At 37.3% G+C, this 25911-nt stretch overlaps 1 long non-coding RNA gene across 1 annotated transcript; it reads right to left on the bottom strand.

Annotated features, from left to right (window-relative positions):
- Nucleotides 1–23249, bottom strand: LOC308604780. Its single transcript, XR_014013548.1, has 4 exons — nucleotides 22990–23249; nucleotides 15558–15726; nucleotides 15247–15294; nucleotides 1–347 (listed from the first exon to the last, which is right to left on the bottom strand). It is a non-coding gene; the product is annotated as an uncharacterized lncRNA (long non-coding RNA).
- Between the last annotated feature and the right edge of the window lie 2662 nt (nucleotides 23250–25911).

The following is a 25911-nucleotide window of genomic DNA, read 5'->3' as shown; positions in this document are numbered from 1 at the left end:
GTATTACAACAGCATATTTGAAAAGTGCTGGTCCGTAGATTTCATTGTCGGCCAATTGGGTTTTTATACCACTTTACATGCATTGCTTCATTCAGTTTTCACAATATTACTGTAAAGTGGGAGATGAACATATTAGTTCCTTCATATTAAAAGTTCCTTTTATATACATACTAGAGAGCATGAGTCAAGTATGCAGCTCTGTGGTGCGTAGCAGGGGCATTTAAGCATTTGCTGCATGAACAGAGGGAGGGAGGGAGCAGAGAAGGAGGGGGAATGAAGGGTGTTTTATGATGAAGTTGGCAAGGCTCACATATGAAAGACTGTTCCTTTATTCTTAACTTCTTCACCTGTAATTAGGAAAAGATGCTGTTATATATCCAGTGTTTTACATAATCTGTCCTTCAAATTTATTTTTCCTCTGTGATGATTTATAGAAAAAAAAGGTACTGAATTCAAATAAGTTCTGGGAAACACTGCATATTATGCCTGTCTTATACACTCACAATGTCCTTTTGCATGTTAACAGTGCTAAAAGTCCTTCAGTAAAACATTTTTTAATTGTTTAATTTTGTTTCACTTGTGTTATTAACATTTATTCGATCATGAAAAACTTTTATCCTGTAACTCCTATCAACATGATGTAGAACTGGGTTGCAAAGAACATACTTGGAGAACTACTGCATAAGGAGTTAATTGTCTCATGGTTCAAATAACCAAGTGCCTTATAGATGTTTTACTCACTCATTTTATTTGAAAGGAAAAAATGGACAATTCCTCAGGAGAACCTCTTATAAAGGCCTCCTCTTAGAAACTGACAGATATAACCAAAAAGAAATAAAAATGAGAAAGAAAATGTTTATCAGTTCTGAAACCAGTAAATACTGCCAATGATATAGTTTCACAAATCTTTGGCAGGAATTACTACCAAGTACAGTAAATTTTAATCAGTGTGAAGAAAAGCATCAAAGGTTGATGAGCAACTTCTCTTCCTGAAAATGTGCAGTTTTCAGAGAAGACTAAAGCAAGTTTTGCCAGTTCACACTAATAGAGAGTAAATGGAGAACAGGACTGGAAACAGAGGAGACCTTGCAAGAAACAGATTTCTGCCCTAGAATGTCCCTGCCCCAAGACTAAGCAAATGCAGAAAAATGAATAGCCACTCCTTAGCATATTGTATGGTTTATTTAATGATAACACTCTTTTTAAAAGTAACATATTTCTCCAACATGGCAATAGGGAAGGGATTCTCATCATCTAGAGACTCTAGAAGCAAGAGTGAGTAATTATTACAGATGCAAATGTGGTTATGCAAGAAACAGGGAAAAAAAAAAAAAAAAAAAAAAAAACATGGCCTCACCAAACTAAAAGCCCTTAGGCCCTGTAACTTTTCTCCATCCTGACTTCTTACATTTTCTTGGGCTCCTGGAACAAAATACTACAGACTGAGTGGTTTAAACAACAGACATTTATTTTCTCAGAGTCTGGAAGCTGGAAATCTAAGATCAGGGTGCTGGCATAGGGGGTATCACAAATGTTCTCTTCCTGCCTCACAGATGGTCACCTTCTCACTGTGTGCTCACATGGCCTTCCTTTGGTGTGTATGCTTTCCCCTCCTCTTCACATAGGGCACTAATTTCACCATGAGGGTCCCACCCTCATGACCACATTGAAACCTAATCACCTCCCAAAAACCCACCTCCAAATACAACCCACACTGGGAGTTCAACATATGAATTTTGAGGTAATACAAGCATTCAGTCCATAACACTTGTCCAGCTACCGTAGGTGAACAATCCAAAGTCAAATAAGTACTCCTTCATACCCTTAATGTAAAACATACACAAAATCCACCCCCAACCCCCCACGACCAATCCACACACACTGGAACTCACACAACTCACTAGAAGTGAAGTTTGTTGCATTTTCCCCCATCACATATAAAGAGCAAAACATTCGGAAATAAAGATTTCTAACAAAAGAACACATCACAACAACGGTCTTGCCATGAAAATCAAAACAGTGTTATCAAGCATGTGAATCCAGCTGTCAACTTACAGGAAATTCAGAAGATAAAGAAATATGGTGATCTGTGAAAAACTTTATATGTCCAATTCCTCAGGTTCTTCAAGATATTTACTATGATGGAATAAAAGGGAAAGAGAGAGAATGTGTAGATTAAAAAAAAACACTTTAAAAGTAATATAAAGTTTTAAAAAGTGGACCTACACTCTTGGATGATAAAATCATAAAGAAAAACAAGGAAGTACTTCTTATAAAAGTCAGGATAGTGGGTACTTTTGGAAGGAGAAGAGCCATGATTAAGATGGGACAATAAGATAAATAAGTGCTGGGATGTAAGGTACAGGATGGTGACCACAGGTAATAATACTGTATTGTATATTTGAAAGTTGCTAAGAGGGTAGATCTTAAAAGTTCTCATCACAAGAATAAAAAAAAAATTGTAACTATACGAGGTGATGGATGTTACCTAAACTTATCATGGTAATTATTTTACAATATATACATATATCAAATCAATTTGTTGTACACCTAAAACTAATACAATGTTATATGTCAGTTATATCTCAATAAAAAATAAGATTCAAAATCAACAAAAAGAAAATATGAAAATGAAGGGGCTTCTGGAATGGCTACTAAAATTCTATTTCTTGACCTAAGTAATGATTATAAGATAATTCATCTTATTTCAGTTATGTAAGATAGGTAAGTTCTTGAGATCTTTACTGCATAGTGCCTAAAGCTAATTTCATATTCATATTAGTTTTGTATACTTAAACCATGCTAAGATGGTAGATCTTATGTTAAGTGCTCTTATCACAGATAAATAAACAAATAAACTTATAATAAAAAATGAGGTAGGAGGAAACTTTGATAGGTAATGGATATGTTTATGGCCTTGAAGGTGGTGATAGTTTCACGAGTGTCTACCTATCCCCAAACTCATTAAATTGTATGCATTAATTATGTACAGATGTTTTATATGTCAACAATACCTTAATAAAGTGGTTTTAAAAATTATTCTGTTTACAATAATTCATTAATCTCTGCATTCCTTTTTTGCTTTATTTGTGGTTTATTTTACAATAAAATAGTTTTAAAATGTGACAGACAACACAGCATGCAAAACATAGACTAACATATTCTTTGCAAACAGATTTACTCCAGAAATGAGATGAATTTTTAAAGAGGAACTATAGTCTTAAGAGAATTATAAATATACGAAATAATATAAACTATTGTCTACAGGTAATTCCCCACCTTTTCAAGTTCCCAGAGAAGTTATTAAATTTATATAGGCATAGGTATTCAACCCTATGATTATAAGTTTGAAAATCTATTTGAAAGAAATTCTTCCCAGAAAATAAGTGAAGTAAATTGACTCAAAACAAATCAAGAACAAAATAAAGCACTGATGAAGCTATTATACAACAACAAAGAATGTGCTACAAGAGAATTCTTTCAGATTTCACAGAAAAGTTTACTTCTATGAACACCAAGAAAGAAGGAAAGTTTCACTTTATGTAAAGTTAATTTAACCCTGAAATAAAACCTGGCCAAAACAGCGATAATAAAATCACAGTCGCATGTCAATAAAAATTCAACAGCAAAAATTGTTAATAAAATGTTAATATTTGTAATCCATTGCTGATTGAAATTCTACTATTATATGACCAGAATGAGAATTCTACTCATTCTCATTATGGGAATTCTCATTCCCATAATATAAGAATGATTTAATACTAGAAATCTTGTTAATATAAGTTCTCTCTAAAAAAAAACAAATGATGAAAGGAAAAAACACTCTGTAAACATAATAGGTGCCAAAAAGTCATCAAACACTTATTTTGCACTTTTTAAAATTCTTAATAAAGATCTTTAACATGATTAAAAAAAACTCACTAAGAACTTTTTACTCTCAACACTGCTGCTAATACTGTTCTAGAAATGACATAGTGTTCTAGAAATAGCAAAGGAATTGTTAAAAATGTTTTCTAAGAATATGAAATATAACGTCATAATAATTGAAAGGGCTCCTTACATAGTAGGGGCTCAAAATTTGTTAAATAGTTTTATTTGCAGATAAAAAATTGACGTATGTGCACTGCCATGTGTAAAACAGATACCTAGTGTGAACCTGCTAGATAACGCAGGAAGCTCACTCAGCTCGGTGTTCTGTGGTGACCTAGATGGATGGGATTGCGGGGGAGAGCTGTCCAAGAGAGAGGGAATATATGTATACATATAGCTGATTCACTTCGTTGTACAGCAGAAACTAACACAACGTTGTAAAGCAACTATACCCCAATTAAAAAAAAAAAGTTTCTACATGAAGAAAACAAAATATTGACTAAAATGACTTAAGAGAGTTTCACAAAGGCATCCAGTTACAAAATTAATATTTTTAAATGTAGCTTTCCTATATCAGTAAATAACTACTTTAAAGAAAATACATATATTCCAATCAAAATAGCTATTGTTATTCAATAGCCTTATAGACATCAAATGTTAATAGTGAGAGGTGGGATTACATGTGCTTTTTTTCCAAACCTTTGTTAGTTTTCTATGCTGCTTTTAAAAAAGACATGTATTAATTTTATCATCAAAAAACGAAAGATCTATTTTCTTTAAAAATTGAAAAAACACATCAACAAATTTTACCTTTGTATTTTAATAGATGATACTTTTAAAAGGAGTCTTTAATGAAGACTCACTTTGTAGAATTATTTTTTATTACTAGAAGAGTTTTTAGAAGGTGTCTAACTCAAGCTCTCGTTTTCAAACTGGAAATTTAGGGCCTCACAGTTTACAAGGTTTGTTTCAGGTTTCTAGTCAATGACAAAGGCAGGATTAAAACCCAAGACTTCTGGTTTCGAGTCCATATTTCCTTTACTTTTACCTAATTTCTCTTATCCATTTCACTCACATTATATTAAGAATAATGCCTTGGCTATTAATGGTCCTTGTTGAATTTGATTTAGATTTTAGAGTATTAATAAAACACTTCTTTCAACTCACACTGATACTTTGAGCTTGGAGCCAAAATTTATCAGTGGAAATTTAGAGATTCAGTCTAGCCTGGTATCAAAAATTCTTGCAGGTGTGTCTTCTCATTTGACACTGACCATTCTGCCACAGCCATGAGATATTTATTTTCTGCTGTCCATAAAAACTAAAAATGGGAAAATGTTCCCCTTTCCAGTGGCTCCTCTGCCCCCTGCTCTCCTTTCTACCCATCTAAGAACAGAAACAGATAAAGGTGACATATCTATTCACAAAAATACATGTCCTCCTTGCCCATTTGTGACAACTCTTTAAACAGAATTAAAGGTTTTGTGGCCAGATGCTAGATGTTGTTTTATTAACAAAGTGGTTGTACTAATTTATAATCATGTTTTTATGATTCCAATCCGCAGACTTGATTCAGAAACATATCCTTCTTGTAAGTCTAGTCTTAAATCCTAGCATAGCTAAACATAGCCACCATGGTCAACATTAATTATTAATAAAATAGGGTAATAAGTTACAAGTTGCAAATCGTTAGTACCTAGGACCATAAGTAAATCACAAGAGTGCAGGCAGTATGGGTTAGACTAGGAAAGGATGAGTAATTACAGGTCTAATAATCAGGAAGCAGAGGCAGATGAGGAGAGAGGCTAGGGATCCAGCAGTTTCTGACTAACTTTACAATATGTACCAAATTGCTCTGTGCTTATATGATGAGAAGGACACCTCCCACTTACCTGTACTTCTGCATTATGATTATCTAATACGCTCTTCTACATGATTTTTTTCATAAATATCTCCCTCCATATACACCCAAAACACCTCTCCTGTCATAACTCTCAGCTAATAGTTGTGCTTCCTCCTTTGCTGAAAAGACTGAAACAATCAGAAGGCACCCTCACAGGCTCCCACCATCATATTTGCCGTAGTAACTACCCTCCTATACTCTGTTTTCCTATTTTTATAGATGAACTGCCTGCATCCTTATCTAAGACAACCTCTTAGTTAGCCACTAGGTCACATCCAGCGCAGCTATTCAAGGATACAGCGCCTCAAATCTCTCTCCTACCTGCATCATCAATTTCCCACTCTATACCAAATCATTTCCACCAGAGTTCAAGCACTTTGTTATTTCTTCCATACTAAACTTGACCCCATCTCTCCATTCAGATTCTACTCCACCACTCTGCTCTTGTGTATGCTATCCAGCCCCTGTTCCTTTCCTTCTCTGGTCTTTTCCACTCCACAGAACAACATTCAGATCAGGTTCTCCACTGACCCCCATGTTACTAAGTTCCCTGATCAACTCTCAATTTTCATTGTATTTGATCAATTAGAAGCATTTAAAATGGTTCTTTACTTGGCTTTCAAGATATGCTCTTGAGAAAAGTCTTTCCTCCTACACTGTTAGTGGGAATGTAAATTGGTTTCACCACTACAGAGAACAGTGTGGAGATTCCTCAAAAAACTAAAAATAGAGTTGCCATACGATCCAGACAACTCCCACTCCTGGGCATGTATACGGACAAAACTATAATTCGAAAAGATGTATGCACCCCCATGTTCACAGCAGCACTATTTACAATAGCCAAGACATGAAGGTGACCAAAATGTCTATCAACAGATGAATGGATAAAGAAGATTTGATATATTACTTAGCCATAAAAAAGAATGAAATAATGTCATTTGCAGCTACATGGATGGACCTAGAGATTATCATACTAAGCAAAGTCAGAAAGAGAAAGACAAATACCATACAATATCACTTATATGTAGAGTCCAAAATATGACTCCAATGAACTTATCTAAGAAAGAGAAACAGACTCACAGACATAGAGAACAGACTTGTGGTTGCCAAGGGAGAGAGGGGATTGGTGAAGGGTTAGATTGAGAGTTTGGGACAAGCAGATGCAAACTATTATATATAGAATGGATAAACAAGATCCTACTGTATAGTACAGGGAACTATATTCAATGTCCTGTAATAAACCTTAATGGAAAATAATATGAAAAAGAATATATATATATATATATATATATATATATATATATATATATATATATAACTGAATCACTTTGCTGTACACCAGAAACTAACATAACATTGTAAATCACCCATACTTCAAAAAAAAAAAAAGAAGAAATGTTCCTGATTTTCTTCCCCCCCTCAATGGTTATTCCTACTCTGTTTCTTTTACAGCCCTTCCTCTTCTCTCAGACCTTTCAATTCTTAAGAGCCTCACACTCAGTCCTTTAACCTCACTGCCTTGGTGATTTTATCCTCATTCATGGCTTTCCGTAACACCCTGTCATGGGCAAAACTCAAATCTATATCTGCAGCTCACAATTTTCCCCTGAACTACATATTCATATATCTAAGGTTCTAAAGTGACATTCAGAATTGAGATTAGCATATCCACAACAGAGCCTTTCTTCTCTCCCAAATGATGCTCCCACTTTCCAACCCAGTTAATAGAATTGCCACTTATTCAGGTGCTCAGATCAAAATCTTTAGGCTTATCTTGGTTCCTCTCTTTGCTTCACACCCTACATCCAATCCGTTAACAAATTCTGATGACTCAACCTTCAAATTATATATAGGACCTAACCTCTCCCTAAAACTCTCACTATTGTCAGCCTGGACTGTCATACTTCTTGCACCTGACTGTTACAACATCTTCCAAACTGGTTTTCCTGCTTTCATGCTTAACCCAGTCCAGTCTGTTTCTCAATAAGGCAGCCAGAGTATCATTTTAAAATGTAAGTTGTATCATATCACTCTTCTGCTTAAAACCCTGCATATAAAATAAATATCTCCCCACTTAAGAGCAAAAGCTAAATTCTTAATATTGTCTACAAAGCCCCACACATCTGATCCCACCACTGCCTCTCTGACCTTCTCATTTCTTCCTCTTAGTCCTTCTGCTTCAGCTACAATGGATTCCCTGGTGTTCCTGGAAGAAATGAGGGAATTTTACCTCAGGGCCTTTGCACCTGCTGTTCTCACAGCCAGATATACAATCTGTTAACAAATCCTGATAACTCTACATTCAAATTAACTCTAGAAGCTGATCTCTTCTTAACACAAAAGTGTTCTCACATATTCCCCCCAAATATCTATAGGGTTCACTCTGCTCAGAATTAGGCCTACCCTCATTGCAACCTCTAACCCTTCAGATATTCCCAAACCCTCTTATTTTCTTTATTTTTTTCATTGTACTTAGAATCTTCTTACATAGCATGCAACTTATTTATTATATTTTATTTTCTCTCCCCACTTACCAGAATGAAAGCTCTGTAAGGGCAGGATATTTGTTGTTTTGTTCACTGCTCTATTTATTTATTTTTTTAACTTTTTATTTTATACTGGAATATAATTGGTTAACAATGTTTTGATAGTTTCAGGTGTACAGCAAAGTGATTCAGTTATACATTTTCCCGCTCTATTCATACTATTCAGAACTATACCTGGCACATAGTAAACAAATAGACAATTAAGTGAGTGAATGAATGAATCTAATTGAGTAGCTCATTACCACGATGGGAATTACAAGAAGGATTTGTGCTGTCAGAATACCCTGTTACTAATATCAAAAATAATATCTTACATTTGTTTAGCATTTTATTTATTGTTTCTATAAAGTTTTTGTGCCATAGGTCTTTATACTCTTACAGTTAACAAAATGGTTTTCTAGAGAAATCAGTACTGAATTTAAGGCTGATACAATCAACAAGATATTTCCAAATAGCTGAATCGTTGTTGAAACCCAAGCTTGGTTTGTGATACCCCAGGATTCGGGAGCTATGATATTTCCACCCGACTTTCCTCAGATTGTTAACTGATCCCGTTCTTTCCTTTTGATTGTCACAGTATGTTTTAAATTTATTTCATAAAACATGTAGCTCAAGGTATCATAATTTAATCTGTAAGCCCACCCGCTCTGTGACCTCTGGTACAGATAACTCACCTGGAGATGTACTTGGAGACTACAAGTATAAATTGCCCCAAGGTAATTTCCCACACAACACTGGAAGTATTTAGACCATCTGCTGACTTTGGGTAGACATGTTGCAACTAACTTTTTATGTTAAAACAAGTATCAATTTGTGCTAAAAGATGATAATCATTTCTGATTTGTGGAATATACAAACCTGCCTTCAAAGATAGCAAGTTGGAGAAATGAGACCAGATTATTAAAAGAACTGATCTGTGTCTAAGCTCAGAAATTTGACCCTGTCAATATTTGGAAGACTTGTTTTTAATGCACAAAAACATCACTGATGCATGTGTTTAGTTTTGGTTTGTTTTCCCCTCTTCCAGATGTTAAAATACAAGGGATTTCAAAAGAACAATAACTATAAAACTAATGCCAGTATTTTTCAGTTCTATCTAATGTTAAACCAAAAGACCAGTTCTATGGAAAGTTCCAACTGCAATTTCCTGGGGAATTATAATGGACAGGAGTATTTTAACCTGGCACTGTAGGACCTGATGTTTCTACAAATGCAGAAAACTGGTAACATGGCTGCTATTATCAGCTCTCTGTGTTGGTGGTACTAAAAAGATTCGTTTTCCTTTTCTCTTAGAAACATTGTAAACTTGAGCCACCAAAAATTCTTTGCAAGATGTCAGACTAAGACAGGGTAGGGGATCCATCTTATGAAAGGTAAGACCCACTACTAAAGCAAAAGACTGTATACCAACCTGGTAAATAACCTGACTCTGGCCTGGCTGCATCTGGTTAGGTATTCTCTCTCTCTCTTTCACACACGCACACACACACACACACACACACAACACACACACCTTTATCCCAACACCATCACTCAGACACATTTCTGATTGCAATTTGTAGAATCTCGGTCTTGTAGGCTCTTACGGACCTCATGGTTTTGATCAGAACTTTGTGTTAAGGGAGGAGCATCTACAGGTTCTTGGTTGGAGAACTGAGTATTAATTACTCCAGCTTAGTATAAATCTTAGGACACATGACATGCAACTGCAAAAAAAAACAGTGAGATAATTTTTCACTCTCTATACGGTGATTATCTCCAAGTATCGTGAAAGTCCCCACGATTGTAAATTACTAGACTGTTTCGCCTACGCAACTGAGAAAAAAAACAAGGGTATTTCTCATTAGCCTGGCAAAATGCTTCTCAGCCCTCAATCTATATTTTACTATCACGTAGAAGACGGAATTACTAAGTGAAAAAGTAAAGTGCAAACTACACAGGTACCGAGGAAGAGAGTTGCTTCCTGTCTAGTTCCAGACTGCTTGCATCACTGAATCAGGCATTTCCCCTCGTGACGGGAAACGTCTCTGCTTCCTGCCTGTCCTCCTTTGATGTGCTCTGCATCCCTGGAGTAGACAGACCTTCAGCGAAGTGCTAAATGACCAAGTCATCCTGAATGTGCTGAATGGATATTTAATGTCGTGAGGATGTTAAGAAATAATTCAAAAGCACACCCTCAAACTGTCTTTTTAATTTAGAAAGGAGAGCAAAGTGTTTTAAGATGCATGTATTTATTACAAAACTATATCCCTACCCAATACCATGCATAAACAAAAATTATAGTAGGGGCTTCCCTGGTGGCACAGTGGTTGAGAGTCCGCCTGCTGATGCAGGGGACACGGGTTCGTGCCACGGTCCGGGAAGATCCCACATGCCACGGAGCGGCTGGGCCCGTGAGCCGTGGCTGCTGAGCCTGTGAGTCCGGAGCCTGTGCTCCGCAACGGGAGAGGCCACAACAGTGAGAGGCCCGTGTACCGCAAAAAAAAAAAAACAAACAAACAAATACAGTAAATTACATTTCATGTTTTAAAAATAGGAATTAATTAAACTAGAGAAATGGGTGAAGGTGGTCAGAAGGTACAAACTTCCAGTTATAAAATAAATAATTCCTGGGGATGTAATGTACAGCATGGTGACTATAGCTAACAATACTCTTTTGTATGTTTGAAAGTTACTAAGAGAGTAGATCTTAAAAGTTCTCATCAAAAGATGAAAACTCTAATTCAAAAAGATACATGCACCCCAATGTTTATAGCAGCACTATTTACAATAGCCAAGACATGGAAGCAACCTAAGTGTCCATCGACAGATGAATGGATAAAGAAGATGTAGTGTGTGTATATATATATATATATATATATATATATATATATATATATATACACACACAAATGGAATAGTACTCATCCATGAAAGAGAATGAAATAATGCCATTTGCAGCAATGTGGATGGACGTAGAGATTGTCACACTAAATGAAGTAAGTCAGAAAGAGAAAGACAAATATCACATGATATCACTTATATGTGGAATCTAAAATATGACACAAATGAACTTATCTACGAAACAGAAACAGACTCACAGACATAGAGAACAGACTTGTGGTTGCCAAAGGGGAGAGGTGGGGGGAGGGATTAATTAGGAGTTTGGGATTAACAGTTACACACTATTGCATATAAAATAGATAAACAATAAGGAACTACTGTATAGTACGGGGAACTATATTTGATATCTTGTAATAACCTATGATGGAAATGAATCTGCAAAAGTATATAGATATTATATATATATATATATATATAACTCAATCACTTTGCTGTACACCTGAAACTAACAAACATTGTAAATCAGCCATACTTCAATTAAAAGAAAGTTCTCATCACAAGAAAAATATTTGTAACTATGTGTAGTGATGGACTCAATTTATTGTGGTAATTATTTTTTAATATGTACATGTATCAGATCAGTACACCTAAAACTAATATACTGTTATATGTCAATTATATCTCAATTAAAAATAAATAAAACTGAAGAAAAAGCAATCTCTCAAATTTCAGATAGCCTTTCTCATCTTAAAATGAGGAAAAGAAATTTTCAAAGATTTATAGATTACTCTATAAATATTTTAACACTTTTGAAGATAAAATACATCATAAAGTCAAAAGGCAATTAATAAACTGTCAAAATTATTTCAGTATAAATGACATAAAAAGGTTGATGTCTATGTTAATGTATAACATATAAAGATGTCTTATAAATCAATGTGAATAGCCTAGTAGAAAAATAGGCAAAGGACATGAAGAGGAATTTTACCAAAGAACTAAATAAATACTAGGTTATGATGTGGCACTTTATTAATCTCAAAATCTCAGGAATTTAGCACAAGAAAATTGATTCCTCATTCGTGTGACAAGTTTATCACAGATTGTGGGGGAACTCTGTTTCACATAGTCACTTAGGGATCTAGCCTAAAGAAGGTCCCACCAATTTACATCTGTTCCATTTGAAACCTGTGCCCTTCTTAACCAACAAAGAAGTATGAGAAGAGGGAAGAGAATCACCTGTAATCTTTTCTCTGCCTTGGTGCCGAAGTAACACAGGTCACTTTTGCTCCCAACTTCCTTGGCTTGTACTAATAATGTGTCTTTCCAATTCCAGCATTGCTCTCTCTGCCAACCTCTCAAATTGGCAAAGATTAAGAAAAAAGAAGAGGGAAGAAAGGAAGGAAGGCAAGAAAAAGAATGAGAGGAAAAAAGAAAGAAGGAATCTGTGTTGATCAAGGTATTTCTTGTCAAAAGAGCAGTGTGAGCAAAGGGAATGAGACATGAAAGTGTATGACATATTTGGAATTCTGCAAGGTCTTTAGCTGGGAGAGAAAGGACAGCAAGAAATAGGTTGGGCGGTAAAGAGAGGCCACCTGATAAAGGACCTTACAAAATTTAGGCTTCACTCTGAAGGGATTACTGATGATTTTTAAGCAGAAAGTGCTATGATCAAATATGCATTTTGAAAAATTGCTCTGGTTGCTGTAAAAAAAAATGGAGGTGGAAAAACTGGAGACTGAGATCAAGGAAGACACTGTGGCAGGGATTAAAAAAGTATAAATTAAAGATTAAGAATGTCCACTATATAACATATTTGAGGATACCTATTAACTTAACTCAGGAGGGGAGATCATATTCTCATGTCAATTTCATACAAAAACTAAGCATTATAAACCAACTTTAACCAAGCTACAAGATTTACAGTTAATATTGCAGCTGGTACAAGAAGTTGCAAAATCCTTTCCCCAACTATTCATACCACCAAGATCTTATCATTGTGAAGTTTTTTGGATACTGTGCCCTCCTTCTGGTTACTGTAATGAAATGGGTACTACTAAGCTCCAGACTCCAGAAAGCCAGCTATCTTCAACAGTATGCCTTCTCTCCTTCCAAAACCCAGAGGCTACATGCAAACCTTTCTCCGATTTCACAGAGGAAGGAGGGTTCTTAGTGTCATCTTCTTGCAGTAACCTTTTTTCTTCTATGGGGCATGTTCATTTTTTCTCTCTATAGAATTACTCCAAAGTCCCTTTGATATCTTTTGCCTTTCTTTCTCTATCATCTCTTCAACTGATTCAATATGCCACTTGCGAGAGAGTAAATTGTAGGAGTTAAGGACACAGACTAAAGTCAGACGGTCTGAATTCAAATACTAGTGCCACCATCTACTTCTTCCATGACCTTGAGCTGGCTACTTAGCCTCTCCATATAGCCTCAGTTCCTTCTAAAATGAGGATAATAATAATGCCTATTTGTGGATCCATACACTTAGCACTTTTGTTTTTTCACTTAGCACTTTGACTTTGTAGTTTTTCTCAGTAAGAAGCAGAGTGTATTCCCCACCTTTTGAACTTGGACTAGTGTTTTGCTTTGCTTTATCTAAGAGAATATTAGAAAGTGATTGTGTGCAGTGTAAACTTAGATTACAAGAAGCATTGCATGCATCCACTCTTTCTCTTGGAATATTGGTGTGGCCATGGGAATACTCCGAGGTTAGCCTTTTGAAAAATCAGAGATCACATAGAAAAGAGCCAGGTTGTCCTATCTAAGTCCATCCTAGACCCACAACTCCCATTCCAACTTGACAGCTGGCTTCAGACAAATGAGCAAATGAAGCCAAGGTCTTTTGAGCTCAGCCCAGATCAGCAGAAACAGTGACTTGTAAAAAAACAATGTGTTGTTGTTGTAAATTGTTTTACATTTTTAACTTTTTGAGTGGTTTGTCATACAATATTATTGTTGCAATAGATAACTGATTCACTATCTCATAGTGTTGAGGTTTAAATGAGTTGATACATGTCAAATATTTAAAACAATGGTTGACATTTAGTAAGTCTTATATAAATGTTGATTTTATTATTTGTAGTAGTAGTAGAGAAATGGGACTTGGATTGGAAAGACAGATCTAAGAACAAGAATAAAGGTGGCTACGGAAAACATGACAATAGATGGGGCTCATAGAAAGCATTTAAAAACCTAATTTCATTTGTTTTTTAAAAATTGGTAGATTGAAACGTGCATTTATTTTTGCCAAGTCTAGAAACATTCCCAAAATTAAAGGAATAAAAAATTGTAAAATTCCATAAAGACAATGAGAACAAGAGGTTAGCAGATGAAAAAAGTTATATCAATTAGAAGAGAACAGGTTCTCCTTAGCAAAAATTGTTTCATCAGATTCTATGCATGGAAGGCAGCAGTAAGTGTGGCTAACAAAGAAGCACTGGAGACAAGTGTCTATGCAACTTAGTTTGATTCCAGTCCCACAACCCTACCAAGCAAAGGAAGACTATTACTATTTCCACCCATCTCCCCAGCCCCTCATAGGAGTTTGAAGATAATTTTCTTGGGGGACAGGACCTAAGGGACTGAACTTGGAACAATAAGCAAAGTAGAAGGTGGTACTATGGTAAAGAGAAGAGATAAAGAAGGTTAAGAAGAAATCTGCATGCTTAAAAGAGTAGATCTCCTTTCTACCTTAGCATTTGTAGATAGCTTTTTACTAACTACCCTCTTCTAAGAGATACGAAGACTTTTCTCTGCTTTTAGCAAGAGACACCATGAACAAAACAAAACAAAACAAAACAAGAGGGGAAAAAAAACCCTCAAGTGTAAATAATGCAGGTAAAAAATGGACATTTAAATCTCTCTCTGTCTCATAACATAAAAGAAAATATTGCAACCACAAATCAAGATTAGGCTACTATACAAAAAAAAAAAAAATCAGAGAATAAGAACTCAAAATGGAGGTTCTAATTAGCCACTCACTACTTTAAGACACCAAAAAAGTGTACCCTTATTGTAAACAGGCACTGTAAGTAACACAACCTTTGATAGACTTATATAGCCAAGCTTTTCATCATCTAGATGGTCCAAGAAATCTCATACCTGTAACTCAGATTAAGATGATCCCAGACTGGAAGTGCCTTCAGTTACCTGACAAAAGAAAACAAAAGTCCTTTCTAGGGGACGATATTCATCATTCTGGACTTCAAATTATTCTTACAAATGAGGTTTCTAAACAATGTCTAGCACACAATGTGATGTGCCATAGCCAGACACACAAAGAAATAAGACTCCATGAGTGAAAACAAGCAGAAAAACAGGAGATAGAAACATACCCACAAATACTTGATATTCTACCCTTATCATAAACAAGTAGTGGAGGTATAAGAAGACTACAAAGCATACGTGCTTACTTTATTCAATAAAAAAATAAAGGACCAGGGCTTCCATGGTGGCGCAGTGGTTGAGAGTCCGCCTGCTGATGCAGGGAACACGGGTTTGTGCCCCGGTCCGGGAGGATCCCACATGCCGTGGAGCGGCTGGGCCCGTGAGCCATGGCCACTGAGCCTGCACGTCCGGAGCCTGTGTTCCACAAAAGGAGAGGCCACAACAGTGAGATAAATTTATATTTATTTATAAATAAATAAATAAAGGACCAAGTTTAAATATTTCAGCAGGCACTATAAACTATAAAAAGTGGCACAGCACATTAAAAAAGAACCAAATATAAAATCAAGAACAGAAGAACATAATAAATTTGGGAAAAAAATTCTATGGGATTTGTCATTTGATTAGACAATATTAAAGAAAAAATTAGTAAACTAGAAGAAAGATTTGAAGAAACTAAACAGTGTGAAGCACTGAAAGACAAAGGGATGAAAAATATGGAGGAAATGGTAAGAGATTTTGAAAGTATAATGATAAAGTATAACATCTCAGAAGTAGAATATAGAGAACATGGCAGAGAAAATATTTGAAGAAATAAGATCTAAGATTTTCTAGAACTGATAAAAGATAGCAACCCACAATCAAGAAGCTTCAAAAACTAAAACAAGATAAATAAAAAGAAATCCATATCTGGAAACACTGTAGTAAAACTTTATAAAAATTAACACCAGTGGGCAAAATGTTTAGAGTCATAGGGAAAGGGACAGATTATTTTCAGAATAACAACGTATCCTATGACCAGTAACTCTACACGCCTGAATAAGTTTTCCAATGCATATCCTCAATAAGCAGATCTCTAAAATAGACCTAAATACCACCTGTGAGTTAGGCCATTCCATTGTTGGATAGCTCTAAATGTTAAAAAGTGCTTTCTTTTGCTAAGCCATTATCTGACAACTTGTGCCCAATGGTGTACTGGTAAATGATACATTTTTAGTATTTGCTGGTTTCTGTGGCAGAAGTACTCTCACCATGGCTTGCTTCAAGCAACCAATGGGACGTCACTGAATGCAGACCTGAGAAGAGATGCTTGTCATCAGCTCTCCCAGGCCAGTAGGAGCCAGTACTGGAACATTCTTGATTGTACTCCTGATTATGTCTTTTCTTGTCAAGGTTAAATATGACTAATTCTTTAGTTATTTCCTTGATGTAGTCAATTATCTGTGGAATATTCATGCATTCAATGGATATTTATTAAGGACTTACTATTTGCCAGGAAAGGTTCTAGGAATTAAGTATACATCAGTGAACCAAAAAAATGTCTTCATGGAGCTTATGTTATAGCGAGGAGAAAAAGACAAACAAACAAGTAAACATGCAATCTGTCAAATGTTGATAAATGACATGGAGAAAATTATATGGGAATATGGTAGGGGGAATTGTTATTTTATAAGGGAGAAGACCTCATGGATAAAAGGCCATCATATATTTCTTCTCTACTCTCACTCTTTGCCATAATACTAATGATTAATTAGAGAGGAAAACAGTTGGCATGAAGAAAGTTGAATTTATGAAAACTTTAAGACGAGATTAAATAGAGTATGCTGAGACTGCAAATCAAGTGTTCAAAAGAACTGATCCAGAAGATGCTTCTTACAGACATCCATGTGACTCGCTCAATCACCTTTCAGTCTTTGTTTAAATGTCACTTTCCCACTGAAGCCCATTTAGAATCACAGCTCTTCCCCACCCACACTCCCCTCCACATACACACATTCTCTATCTTGATCCTACACTTTTTTTCCATAGACCTTAATAAATTTCTAACATTTAATATAATTTTTACTTTTTTATTGTCTATTGTTTACCTCCTCCACTAGAATGTAACTCAACTTAACAGAAATTATTTTTGTTTGTTGTGTGCACTGAAATATCCCACACAACCAGAACAGTGATTGGCACATAGTATTACTTGATAACTACGTGCTGAATTTTTTTTAAAGTATTATTTAGGGTTGGGAGAGACTTGAGCACATTTATGTGCTAACCTTGACTATTTCTAGGAAGATACAATGATTTCTTTAAACAATGCAGCAGACTATTATATATTTCTTGAGTAACATGTCCTATGAAGTGGCGGCTCTATGCTTTGATTTGCTTGTTTGTTTTACTATGTTAGCAATTCTCCCTAATGTTTAACAGGTTTTCTAACCATGTCTTCCTCATTAGATTCTTTTTTTTTTTTTTTTTTGGCTGATCTGTCTTAACTAAGACATTGTTTTTGCCAGTGAAATGTAATATTTTCTATTTCTTGTTATCTCCCTCCTTTCAAAATGATATTCTGTGTCATTTTCATTCTCTGAGATTTGAAAACTTCTATTCAGATTAGAAAAGGAAGGCTTCTTTGATTCTAACTCCAAACTAACCCATAATATAAGTTTTCTTTATCCTAAAGTAAGTTTTTGAAATTAGCTTATTTTAATTTAAATTAGCAAATTTTAAGATTTGCTGTTTTCCAAATACAAATATGTCCTTAATGTATTAAGCTATTTCAATTTATTTTTTAAGTTTTCAGTATATATATTTTCATTTTGTAATACATGCTCTAAGTGGCCTACAATGAGACCTAATAAAAAAATAGGACAAAAAATGGCTGTTGTGTATACTGGTACATTGGTCACTTAAGAATGATCCTCTGAAACTAACAGTTTTTGCAGGCATTCTCCAATAACTGCCAGATTTCAATCAGTGACTTTAAAGTAAAATCCAAAAACAATCAAAACAAAACAAAATTAAGGATTTTCAATAGCCACAAAGATTACTATCAGAAAGAAAAAAAAGATTAGAGGCCCAAAGAAATTTTGGGAAGTTGAATCTAGGAAAGTGATGGAGTTGATCAAATTCGTACTTTGTTGGTGTTGTTATTGTTACAGTTGGTTTGTGTTAATCTTGATTGAGACTACCATCTTTATGACTTTAGTTTTATCTAGGTCTTTTGAGGCCCTTGAGAAATATTTATTTTGGTGACGTAAATTTGACTTAATACAATTCCTTCGTTTCTTTCTCCTGATAAATCTTTATCAAATATTAAACTGTAAAAGGAAATTAACCTACAGGCAAACCTGTTTTTGCAAGTAAATCTCCTTGGCAGTTCTCTTTCGGTACTTTTCCTGTTGTGTAGGTGCAGCTAAATCAACATACCGTTTCAGTAAATGGAATTAACTGGACCTCCGATTGCCAATAACACATCCATTAGTATACAAACAGATTGGATAATGCAAACTACATAGGCTACAGCTGCTCCTTCTGAAAGGCAATTTGGGCAGTATTTTTCTCTTAGACTAGCCAATACTCAATCCAGAAGTAGACAAGTGAGTGTCCTAGAGAACATTTCAATAAGGAACATAAAATTAGGCATAGTGGATTTAGAGTGGATTCTGATTATTTCGAATTACAGAATTTAAGGAGTGAAATGAAAGCGGAGGGGACACAGGGAAAAAAAAAATCTGCTGTCTTGGGTTTCTCGGTTCCAACCTTTCCTACTTCTTCAGAAAAAGCCAGTTTTAGCCATTAATATATAAATATGTTCTAGTGCCTCTCATACATGAAAACAGAAACTTCCATTATGCTTTACATGCCTTTCAAACCATTATCTGATTCCTTTTATCTTCACCAGACATCTTAAAGAGCTGTCTCCTCTCACTTTCTTTGCATCTTCCCTTAATGTCTCAGAAACTGGAATATTGCGTCTAACTACACTGCTTTTCTCAAACTGTTGTCATGAGGACCATAGACAATCTCTACTATGTCAAACTCAGTGGGCACACTTTTCAAACTTCATTTTGTTCAATCTCTTTGTGACATATGGAAATTCTGACTACTTAATCTGTTTTGAAATTCTATCTCCCTTTGCTTTCTGGGATGCTAATGCCTCTCCTACTTCACGGTCTATTATTTGTCAGTTTGTTTGTTGGCACCCAATTCTCCATCTACCCTTAATGCCCATGTCTCAAGCTTCCTCCTTGCACTGACTGTCTCTTTCTTCTCTCTTTGAAGTTGCAGTTTGGATGATTTCATTCATTTCCATGGCTCAAGCAATCATTGATATGCTGACATACACATTTCCAGCAGTTCCTGATATTTTGATGGGGCCGTTTTGATTCAGCCTTCAGAAGAAACCTTTTTATTTTCACTCTTGAAATGTTCAAAACTGGTAGTCACATCCTATCCCTGGGCTGCAACCCATGAAATTAAATATGTTTCATTGTTGAACTCAAATCAGTCATATAATGCTTAAACGTTAGTTTCTAGAAAACAACAGAATGCCCAAATCTTTGTATGAAGCTAAGAAAATTGGACAAAAATGGCCCTGGCTCAGTCGAATATAATATGAAGAACAAACACTCCAATTATGAATATAATTGCAAACTTCTATGTAAAATAGTATTAACTTGAATTTAGCATTATGGAAAATTTCTGATTTATTCAGGAATGCAACAACAATAAAAATTACCATGTAAATAGATGTTAGGTAGTCATTTGACAAAACTTAAAATTCATCCTCAAGCTCAGGCTTGAAAATCAAACATATCTGATTTAGAATTATAGGTTATTCACTTATAGCTATCTTTCCATTGGATGTAAATTAACCTATTTTGGAGACTAGTTCCACTAATTTTTAAATTAGTCTAGACTGCCTTAATCCTCTGGTTTGAAATACATCTCAAACTTTCCTTTACATAATATTCTTTATCCTTGAAATTACATGTTTAACATCTGTTTTCTCCACCAGACTGAAACCACCTTGAAGACATGCCTTGCTATTCACCATGTGTAGCTTAATATGTGTGAGTATGCATGACCAATTATAAAATTTGTGGGGTCCGATGCAAAGTGAAAATGAGGGTACCCTTGTCCAAAAATAATTAAGAATTTCAGGACAGTGCCTGCAGAGCATTAAATCAAACCCAGAGCCCTTTCTAAGCACAGGCCCCATGTGTTCTACACAGAACACATGCCCATGAAGAAGTCCTTCGTGTGTGTGTGTGTGTGTGTGTGCGTGTGTTTGAAATATATTGAATATTATGCCTGGAAAATTAAGTTATAGGAACTTCAGAAAATATCTATAGACAGAATGATATCTAGCATTCAGATCTCAGACTACAAAGAATGGTCATATTAAGTTGGGTAAAAATAGTACAGATAATTATCAAGAAAAGATTTTCAGGTTACCCATAATGAACTATTTAGATTGAAGATTGTAGAACATTTAAAAAGACATTAGTTAATCTTTAACAATTCTCTCTTTAAGTTGATATTCATATTGCTTTGTTTCCATTTTTTTTCAGTACATTGTACTAATCATTCTGAAAATGTTGTCTTCCTTCTTAATGTTTATTGCTTATAATTCATAACCTTTATATACTACTTTGTTTACGTATTGGCTTTTCTGCACAATTCTTGTGTCTATGAGTGAACATAATGGTAACCACTCCATCTCTCTATTACAAAACATTGGCATATAAAAATTCATAAAACACTTCTTTTTTTCTTATCTATCTGTCCTATGAAAAATAATGTTCAGTTTATCAAAATATCAAACACGCATTTAAGACTACATTTGGATTTTTTTTAAATGGTATTAATTCTGTCATAGAAGAAAATAACTAGATGTAGTTAGAATGTGTCAATTTTCATGTAACAATAAAAATGCCAAATGCTTTATGAATATTGTCTTCAGAGTGATCCTTCACGTTTGGGGTCAGAGTCCAGTGTGGAATTTACATCTCCTCTCCTGGAGCTCTGAATAATTTCCGCTCCCCAAAAGTTCAGTTATGCACAAGCCCTTGTTCAACCAGGTTTTACGGTGATTGCATGAAAAAGGAAGATGGATTTCCTGTTGAGCAAGTTATCGGTGGATGCTCTTTTATCTGTCCCTGAAAAGTTTAAAAAAAATTAAAAAACCTGCAGGCTGTGTGCAATTACATACCTCAATGCTGCTGTCAGGGATTTTAAATAAATCAATAGCCAAGCTAGTTGTGTTTAGTTACAGCATTCATTTTTACCAGTTACTCCAGCCTCCTGTTTCTCTACTCCCCACCTCCAGGCTAGGTTCCAGTCAGATGGACATACGTGGCTTTCCCCAGCGCATTCTGCCTCCTGTTCTCATTGGCTTCCCTTGTTCTCTTCCCCTTTCCTCCTATCCCCCTCCTGCCTTCACATCCTTTCCCTTCCACACATGTTCTCACTCATGCATCTCACTCAGTTCTCCCCACTCATTCCGTTACTTTCTGCATGGCTGTGTGTTAGATATTGTTCTAAGTGGAAGTCAGCTTGGCTGAGCACAGGAAGGACAAAGGCCATGGGTACCAGAGGGAGTCACAGAGGACAGTGGGGCCCAGATCACACGGGGCCTTGAAAGCCCAGTGTGCAGTGGGAAGTGGCCAGAGAGGGGTCACAGACGGTGGCAAATGTAAATAAATATGCTGCTGCTATGAAGAGAATGAAAAGGTTGTGGGTAAGAGTGAAAGCTGGAAGATTCCCTAGACAGCAGGGGTTTAATGGTTTACCCTTAGGCAATTCACAGAATAGATTCGGGATTTATTTTAGAGGTAGAGTGGACAGGACTTGCCTATGGGTTGGATGTGAGAAGTGAGACTAAAAGAGAAATAGAAATCCAAGTTTCAGCCTTAAGCAACACGGCCTCACTCTCTATTTCATTGTTTTTCTCCCTTCTTTCTTTTCCTCTTTCTTCATTCACACTATAGCAGAATCTGGAATGTTCACATGGCCAAGTTAATTGACCTGCTCGGGTCTCAATTCAGAATTCACAAACTCTAGAAACTTTCCCCGAGGTCCCCATACTGGGGGAAAGGCACATTCACATGATATGTGACCCTGTCTCTCTCCTGGCATCAATGTCTACATTGTTCACAGGACTTCTAACACAGGGCTTCCAAGTGAAGACTCTAGAGCTGGTTTATAGTAGGTTTGTGTCCCAACCCTGTTACTAACCAGCAGAGTGAATCCGGCAGATACTTAAGGAAGTCTCAGTTCCTACATCTGTGAAGCGCAGATAACAAAACTGTCTACCACACAGAAAATTTTGCTTGAGATGACATACATAAAAGACTTAGCACAATACTAGTACAGAGCAAATGCTAGATAAATGATAGCCATCATACTATTAGCACTGTTATTACTTTACATTACTCACCTCTATTTACGCAAGATTTCTGCAGAATATCAGAAATCAAACGAAAACAGAAAATACCTAAATAATTCAGACCTAGGGAAAAAAATTAATTATTCTGTAACAGACAGTCAAGATGGATAAGTTGATTTATTAGCCAATTCAGATACATGCACACGAGGCAGTCATTGTTACCATCTATTGTCAGTCTCCACTTTCTCCACCTAATTTGGGCTTTGATTTTCAGGTCCAAAGATAGCACTTACCAGATTAGGTAGACACACCGGGTTATTTTTCTTTGAGGTCTCACCTGGGCAGGTGCATGTACAAAAGACAGAGAGGAAGGAGACTAGAGAGGTTAGAGAGGTTGAGGGCGTGGCCCGTGGCCCTCTTAATCATTCTTTACTTCCCCTCCCCCCCCCCTTTTTTTTTTTAAACAAGACGACTGACTTGGCGTCGTCCACCACCACATCCGCGGCAAGAGTTGCGACGCCTCCTCCCTGGCGTCCGCTTGCAATAGCCCAGTTTTCGCCCTACACATTTGTGGCTTCTGTGGACACATTAGCAACCGATGCTTTTAGATCCTAGTCGCCCGCCTTTGCCAAGGCGGTTTAGAGGTCATCTGGAAAGTCTTTGCCTCGAATCACCCCGATTCAGAAGGCCAACTCATTCCTTCTGCGGTGCTTTGGGACTCCGCGCCCTCCTCTGGTCCTGGTCCAGGTGCACAGGAAGCGCTAGGGGAGGACGCAGGTAACCAGGAGAAGCAGGTGTGCGGGGAGGTGCAGGTGCCCCAGTGATTCACTCAGAGATCGAACCTGCAGACCCAGCGCAAAGTAGAAACTGAAAGTACACTGTCGGCTGATCCTACGGAAGTTATGGGAAAGGCAAAGCGCAGAGCCGGCCCGTGGTGTGTGCCGCCCCCCTTGGGATGGATGAAACAGCAGGCGCGGCGTGGGTAGGAGGAACCAGCTGCAGAGACGGCCCTAGCCGGCACGGACTCCCGGCAACTCCGCGGAAGACCAGGGTCCTGGGAGTGACTATGGGCGGTGAGAGCTTGCTCCTGCTGCAGTTGCGGTCATCATGACCACGCCCGCCTCCCGCAGACCATGTTCCATGGTAAGCGCTCCTCTCCCGGGCGCATAAATTCGCGCGCGCCGCACGCCAGGGTACTCTGGGACATGCTGCGGGGCCCCGCGCCCAGGCGCGTCCGGGAACAGCCCGGCCTTGCACTTTGGACCTGCGGAGAGCCCTGGCTCTGCCCTTGGGCAGCCGGCAGCCTCACCCGAGTACTCTGGTCCATCACCATTTGCACCTGGGACTGCTGAGCCTGGCGGGCTGCGTGGGAGAAGCAGTCCCCGACGCCTGCTCTCTGTCCCAAGACCGGGCGCTGCAGCCTCCGAGCCGCTCAGCGGTGGCAGCCCGCGCCCAGGTCCAAATGCTCTCCGTCAGTCTCCCCTCGCCAGAGCTGCCCGCTGTCAACCCGGCGCCCAACCCACCCTCCCCGGGCTCCTGGTCGCGCCACGGTACTCACAGGTGCCCCGGGATCGGCGAGGATCTGGGCTCTTGCAGCTCCAACCCCTTAGAGAAACGAAAGCGAAGCTCCCACGGGACACGCTTTTAAACCTCAAGGGGACAGGTCTCTGGAAAACCCCGCTTTTCCTCATTGAGGCTGGGAGTTTCCAACTGGGGCTGTATCTTGTGTCTTTTGCTGGGAACCCAAGTGCTCGGGCTGGCACAAGGCCACTTTCGGGTTTTGGTTTCTTTCCTATATGGGTACTCCTGGACGGAGGCAGGATTAACAGGCATAATTCTAAATTCTAGACCCTTGCCGAGATTTAGTCTATTTTATCTGTGTGCAATACGGACTTAAAATGGCCAAGGGCAGAGTTGAGGCGAGCTGGATTCCCATTGGCAGCCATATGGCCAAGGTAACGGGTCCAGAAGTTGACTGGAAGAAAACAGGGGGAAAAGAGATGTGAGTGGAGAGGATCTGCTGAGGGAAATTCTACTTTTTTATAGTAAGTACTTCCTTAAGAGGCATGGACGTGTATACACTACCAAACGTAAGGTAGATAGATAGTGGGAAGCAGCCGCAGAGCACAGGGAGATCAGCTCGGTGCTTTGTGACCGCCTGGAGGGGTGGGATGGGGAGGGTGGGAGGGAGGGAGATGCATGAGGGAAGGGATGTGGGAACAGATGTATATGTATGACTGATTCACTTTGTTATAAAGCAGAAACTAATTAAAAAAATAAATAAATAAACTTAAAAAAAAAAAAAAAAAAAAAAAGGAGACGGGTGCGGGAGGGTGCCAGAATAGGGAGCAGATTGTTCTTGTGTTTGACGCCTGGTCTGTGCCCTTTCCTGGTGGCACCGTTAGATCAAAATTGTCCTATCCCTACTCACAGTTATTAAAGCAGCAAAAATTAACATAGTCAAGAAGTACCTGATCAGTAGCAAAGTAAAGGGGGGTGGGGAGCGGGTTTAGCGTATAGAAGATTTGTAATAGGCGTCCTCCAGAACTTTAATATAGAATTAGAAATTAGATATATCCCTGTTTTCTTTACAATGCTCATGGATCTCCTGCAATTGCTTTTTTCTGGACCACTCCCAGTTCTAATCTTTTCATCACCTCTGATCTAGAGTGGAGAGGTAAAACAAGAAAAGGAAGCTAAGGTGCCCAGTATTAACAAGGAACCTCTACTTCCTAAAGTATATCTACACTAATCGTGCATCATAAGTTATCAGCAACCAAAATATTAGAATTCTAAACTCCTCATAATAATAATGATGAGTGATTTTGATAATGATTTTTTTTCCAGTAGAGTTCACTAGAAGCTTAAGGATAGCATTACTTTTTATCCTTTTACTTTGCCACTTCTTTTGGGAGTTGAAGTAGTTGAGGACCTACTATGTGGTCCTCAATTGTGCTATCTAGTTTAGATAATTTAATCATATTTGAGGACCCAAAAATGGAATAGTAATAAAAACAGAGAACTGAGAAAGATGAAAAAGCCTGAACAAGTATAAAGGAGGATCACAGAGGGTACCACATCAGTGTTGCAATACCTTAAACAAAAATGGAAAATGTTATTTTGTAGGACCAGCTTACATGTTGATGTCACACACGTGATGTGAGATTGCTTTTCTGGCCTCATCTCTGACACAAAACCTAATGCAATAAAGCAAA

This window comes from Mesoplodon bidens (assembly GCF_964165515.1).
Source record: "Mesoplodon bidens genome assembly, chromosome: 16".
Classification (NCBI taxonomy): Eukaryota; Metazoa; Chordata; class Mammalia; order Artiodactyla; family Ziphiidae; genus Mesoplodon; species Mesoplodon bidens.
Note: the sequence above shows the minus strand (reverse complement) of the source record. Positions and strands in the feature narration are given on the sequence as shown.